Source organism: Arachis ipaensis, chromosome B3 (genome assembly GCF_059453495.1).
Source record: "Arachis ipaensis isolate K30076 ecotype BB chromosome B3, ASM5945349v1, whole genome shotgun sequence".
In the NCBI taxonomy this organism is placed as follows: Eukaryota; Viridiplantae; Streptophyta; class Magnoliopsida; order Fabales; family Fabaceae; genus Arachis; species Arachis ipaensis.
Genome location: NC_142438.1, coordinates 54,159,538 through 54,165,537, shown reverse-complemented (window position 1 = coordinate 54,165,537; position 6,000 = coordinate 54,159,538).

Genomic DNA, 6,000 nt, shown 5'->3' with positions numbered 1-6,000 from the left:
GAAAAGTAAGACTCATGCAATGTAATGCAACCTATGTATGAATGCAACTATATGCTAAGATGATTCTGTCTATCTGGTTGAAAATAAACAAGTTCTCCAAGACAAATACAAATCAAATATCACTAATTAAAATCATATAGTAAAAACAAGTAAACTTATAAGAAGACAGCTCATGAAAGCAGGGAACATAGAATCAAGTATGGAACCCTCACTGATGGTGTATGTGCACTCTAATCACTCAAGTGTATAGGGTAATCCACTCTAGTCTTCTCTAGTCATGCTTTCTAAACTTTGTTCTTTACCTAACCAATCAACAAGTATTTAATGTACTAATGCAAACATCATGAGGTCTTTTCAAGGTTGTAATGGGGTTAAGGTAAAGGTGAGGGTATATATATGGCTAAGTGAGCTATAAATTGAATCTTTGATTAACCTAAGCTCTCACTTATACATACTCTATATACTTTTAAATTCATGCCTAGCTACCCAAAGTTCCCACTTTTTCATTACATACTCATGCATCAACCTTTCTTTTAATTTTATCACATATGCATTGATCTTTTTATTAACTTAACTTAGCATTGGGGTAATTTTGTCCCTTTATTCATTTATTTATTTATTTAATTGAATATTTTTGTTTTTTTTTTCAATTAAAAGTAAAAGTAAACATAGCTTATCAATGCACATAGATTTTTAATTTTTCTGATTTCACATGAGTGGGTACTCAAATTCCCAATATTTTATCATTTAAACACTATACACTCTCATTAACCCAAGTTTCCACAGTTTTTCCGACACTTAGTTGATACACAATCTCTATCTTAAGCTAACTAAAGATTCAATTTGGGGTAATTAATTTATTTTTCTGCTAAAGGCTAGTGATGTGGTAAAATATAGAACAAATAGGGATTAAAAAGGCTCAAAGTGGCTAACAAAAGTAATTGAAAGGATAGACTATTTGGGATAAGTGAGCTAATAACAATTTAATGGCCTCAATCATATGCAAGCATGTAAATACACTAAACATTGGATATATAGGATGGAACAAAACAAAAATTACAATCATAGAGAAGAAAACACACAAGAATAAAATTCTATGGTTAAATAATGTAGCCATGTAATTAAGCTCAATTCTCACAGGTTGTGTATTCTAACTTTAAACCATGTTCCAATTTACAGTCTTCAAACAAGTTTTAACTCAAAAGTTTTGATTTAAATTAGTGAGATTTTCAAAATAGAGTCTTGAAAAGAAACTTATTATTTTTCAACCAAATAGAACATGCATGCAAACACCTATTACTATGCAATCTATCCTATCCTAAACAAAAGAAAAATAAATAATTTATTGGTGTTAAGAAAGATAAATTACCTCCGAAAGTCAGGTACTGACCGACCTCCCCACACTTAAAGCTTGGCACCGTTCTCAGTGCCATTAGTCAGGAACAAATGGGGCTGGTAGAAGCATCTCTACAGTCGGAATTGTCATGGCTCCCTGTGCTAGTAGATAAAGTGGAGTCCGGAGTGTCTGGTTCTTCTTCAGGTGGGTGGTTGCCAACAATTAGCTCCTTGAGGTATGTAAATTGGCGCTTGTTACGGCGCTCCATTCGCTTTGCATGCCGGTCAAGCCGGTCTAACCTCTGAAGTATCTGAAGGAGTAGCTGATTTGTTGAAGGTTCTTGTGATGTGGAAGGAGGAGGGATATCTTCTGCCGGTTCTGTGGTCTGGTTGATAGTGGCTACTGGAGGTCTGATGTACTTTCCGTTGGGGATGTACTGATCATCCCGTGGAATCATGGCCTTGGTGTCCCCAGCTTTGTAGGAAACTCTGGCTGCTGAGACTAGATCTGAAGCCAAGGCGAGAAAAAGTAGGTTGCCCGCAATTTGTACGTGTCCCATGGCATCCCAGAGATGTCTTGGTAGGTTGACAGGCTGGTCTGTAAGGACACACCAGAGAAGAACAGCCATATCTGCAGTGAAGGAGAACTCGTGAGTGCTCGGAAAGACGTAGTGGGACATAATATGTGCCCATACTCGAGCCTCCAAGGTGAGTGCTGAAGCCAATATTCCCTTAGGTCAGGATCGATGGTATCTATAGATCCATCTGCTGCCAGGTTGTGCGATAACTCTGAGGACGGCATCCCAGTCAAATTGGTATGTCTGGCGTTTGAAGGAGGCTTCCTGGAATGCGTCCAATCCTTCTGGAGTAGGGGAAAGATCTAAAGCTCGTTGAATGGCCTCTTCAGTTATGGCGACTTGCTTCTGACGGACATAGACAGACTGTAGGGTTGGCATGTGAAAATTGGAGTAGAATTTGACTACCCATGAAAGGTTAACCTGTCGTGGCTGTCTCCGTAGGAATTCCCATTGTCTGCTCTCAATGCGGGGCTCAACAAACTCAACAATGTGGGTCGGAAGGATTAGTAGGTGCTCATTGTTATAGTTCCTCTCAGCCAGGATTGGGAACATCTGCTCATAGTAGCGGTTAGCGAATTGCGCAGTGTCCCTTGCGGGAAAGGCTTTCTATTTTTCATCAACCGTAATGATCCTCTTGACTCGCTTTGTTGAGGGCTTTACTGATGTTGAAGATGGTTCCGCAGTTAGTGCTCTTTTTCTTCCTTTTCTTGCCGGTGGTTTGGGAGTAGCTTTCTCTTTACCTTTCTTGGTGGCCATCCTGAAAAGGGAAAAGAAAAGTAACATTGAAAGCTAAGGGTTAGAGCAAGGAAGGGATGGTACAAGTGATAATCAATGCCAAGGTAAAGAAGGATGTCGTCAACACATGGTCGCGACTACATGTGATAAGTTCATCAATGGAAATATAGCAAGTGCATGTTATGGCAAGTAGATGCAAGACGTTTATTGGCATGCCGACAAAGGCATGAGTAGCATAGATCAAGCATTAATTGCCCAATTTGATTATCAAGTGTTTCAAACTAACAATCTATTTGTATTGACAATTATATTCAATCAATAATATATTGAAAGAGGTTTTGTGAAAAACAGGCATTAGAGTAGAATGATAGAATAATTAAAATGCACAATGCCATACGGGCTTTTTCACAAATACTTCGCATGCATGGTAAATATGTTATTGAAAGTATTGAATTTGAACATGAAAACAACCCTAATAATTAATATTAATTGTCAACAATGCCTCAATACATCCACAAGCAAAATATAGAAGAAAATAATCACCCAATTAAATTTCTAACACCAATCAAAAGAACGTAAAAAGAAAAAAAAAAGACAAAGAAAACATAGATAATGAAATTAAAAAGAAAAAGAAGAAGAAAACATAAATAAAAGTAATAATGGAAAAGTAAAAAGGGAAAGAAGAAAAGAACCTTGATGAAGAAGATGAAGAGGGAAAGAAGAAAGGAAAAAGTAAGAAGGAATAAAGAAGAGAGAAGGAAGAAGAAAGAATTAAGATGGAGGAAGAAAAAAAATTAGGATTAGGGAAGAAAAGATAGGAATTCTGGCGCTGATCTGGATAAACTGTGCGGCACAGGTGACGCGGACGCGTGCATCACGCGTTCGCGTGATTTGGGCTATTTTCAAGTGACGCGGACGCGTCAGGGACGCGTACGCATGACCTGAATTGTGCTATTGGCACGAGAGCAGCCTCGCGCACGCACAACTCTCTGTTTAATATGCACATTGCCAAAATTTGGGGTGACGTGTGCGCGCAAGGGACGCGCACGCGTGAATGGTCTGATTTGGAAAACGACGCGTACGCGTGAGGGACGCGTACGCGTGATAGGGCCGGTACTTCCAGCACAATTCCAACCCCACACCATCACAACTCTCTGGCCATACACCTTTTTACGTCGATTTTGCAGAGTCACGCGTGTGCGTGGGTGACGCGCACGCGTGGATGGCTGATTTTTCAAGTGACGCGGACGCATCAGGGATGTATTTGCATGGGCGTGTTTGTTCCTAAAGTACGCCTCCAGCCATGCTCCCGCGTAACTCTCTGTTTCTTTTCTTATTTGTTTCGTATGCACACATGACGCGTACGCGTCAGTGATGCTTGCACGTCGCGTGGTTTCTCTTTTTTTTTATGCAGAATGCAAGATGAAGATACTGATGCAGATGTTATGAATGACACTAATAAACATAAAGGAGAATAAAATAAAACTAAGACTGAAAAGGAACGATCATACCATGGTGGGTTGTCTCTCACCTAGCACTTTGCTTTTACGTCCTTAAGTTGGACGGTCTTCAGGCTCATTCTGCTTCTGTTGGTGGGTCTTCCAAGAGGAAGACCTCTAACTCTTTGTGTTCCTTCATCCTTTCACCATGATAAAGCTTTAGGTGATGTCCATTGACCTTGATGCAATTGGAACTTGAAGGATGACGCAGGTGGAAAACTCCATATGGCTCTGCTTTCTCCACTCTGTAGGGACCTTCCCATCTGGATCTCAGCTTACCTGGCATGAGTCTCAGTCTAGAGTTGTAAAGAAGAACCAGATCTCCTGGTCTGAATTCTCTTCTCTTGATATGCTTGTTATGCACAGCCTTCATCTTTTCTTTGTATAATCTGGAGTTATTATAAGCTTCGAGTCGAAGAGTCTCCAGTTCTGCTAGTTATAGCTTCCTTTCAGCACCAGCTTTCTCAAAATTCATGTTGCACTCCCTCACAGCTCAGAAAGCCTTGTGTTCCACCTCTACTAGAAGGTGGCAAGCCTTTCCGTACACTAAGTGGAAGGGGCTCATCCTAATGGGTGTCTTGTACGCTGTCTGATATGCCTAGAGCGCATCAACAAGTCTGGTGCTACAGTCCTTCCTATGAGGCTTTACTATCTTCTCTAAAATGTGCTTTATTTCCCTGTTAGATACTTCTGCTTGCCCATCGGTCTGGGGATGGTATGCTGTTGCTACCTTGTGAACAATCCCATGCTTCTTCAGTAATCCTGCTAATCTCCTGTTACAAAATTAAGTGCCTTGATCACTCACGATTGCTCGTAGTGATCCAAAATGACATATAATATGGTTTCTAACAAAGGAAACAACAGTGTTAGCATCATTAGTACGGGTAGGAATTGCTTCCACCCATTTAGAAACATAATCTACAGCTAACAGTATATAAAGGTAACCACTAGAGTTTGGAAATGGACCTATGAAGTCAATACCCCAAACATCAAAAATTTCACAGAATAACATAATCTGTTGGGGCATCTATCCCTCTTGGATATATTACCAAACCTTTGGCATGGGGAACAAGATTTACAAAAAGTCGCAGCATCTTTAAAAAGAGTAGGCCACCAGAATCCACAGTCTAAAATTTTTCTAGCTGTTCTTTGAGGGCCAAAATGTCCTCCACTCTCAGAAGAGTGGCAGGCCTCTAAAATGGACTGGAATTCTGATTGGGGCACACACCTTCTAATTACCTGGTCAGCACCACACTTCCATAAATATGGGTCATCCCATATATAATATTTGGACTCGCTTTTCAGCTTGTCTTTCTGATGCTTAGTAAAATTAGGAGGGGAAGTATGGCTGACTAGATAGTTAGCTACAGGTGCATACCAAGGAACTACTTCAGATACTGCATGCAAGCTATCAAATGGAAAAGTATCATTGATAGGAGTGGAGTCATCTTTAATGTGCTCAAGGTGACTCAAGTGGTCTGCCACTAAATTCTGGTTACCACTCCTATCCTTAATTTCTAAATCAAATTCTTGCAGCAACAGTATCTAACGTATCAACTTTGGTGTTTGGACTCTTTTTTAGCTAATAAATATTTTAGAGCTATATGGTCTGAGTACACTACCACCTTAGTACCAAGTAAATAGGCTCGGAATCTATCTAGAGTAAAAACAATGGCCAGAAGCTCTTTTTCAATGGTGGTGTAATTAGACTGAGCAGCGTCTAAGGTCTTAGACGCATAAGCAATTACGAAAGGATCCTTACCTTCGCGCTCAGCCAGCGCCGCTCCTACTGCATGGTTGGAGGCATCACACATAATCTCAAAAGGCTGGCTCCAGTCTGGTCCTCTCACAAT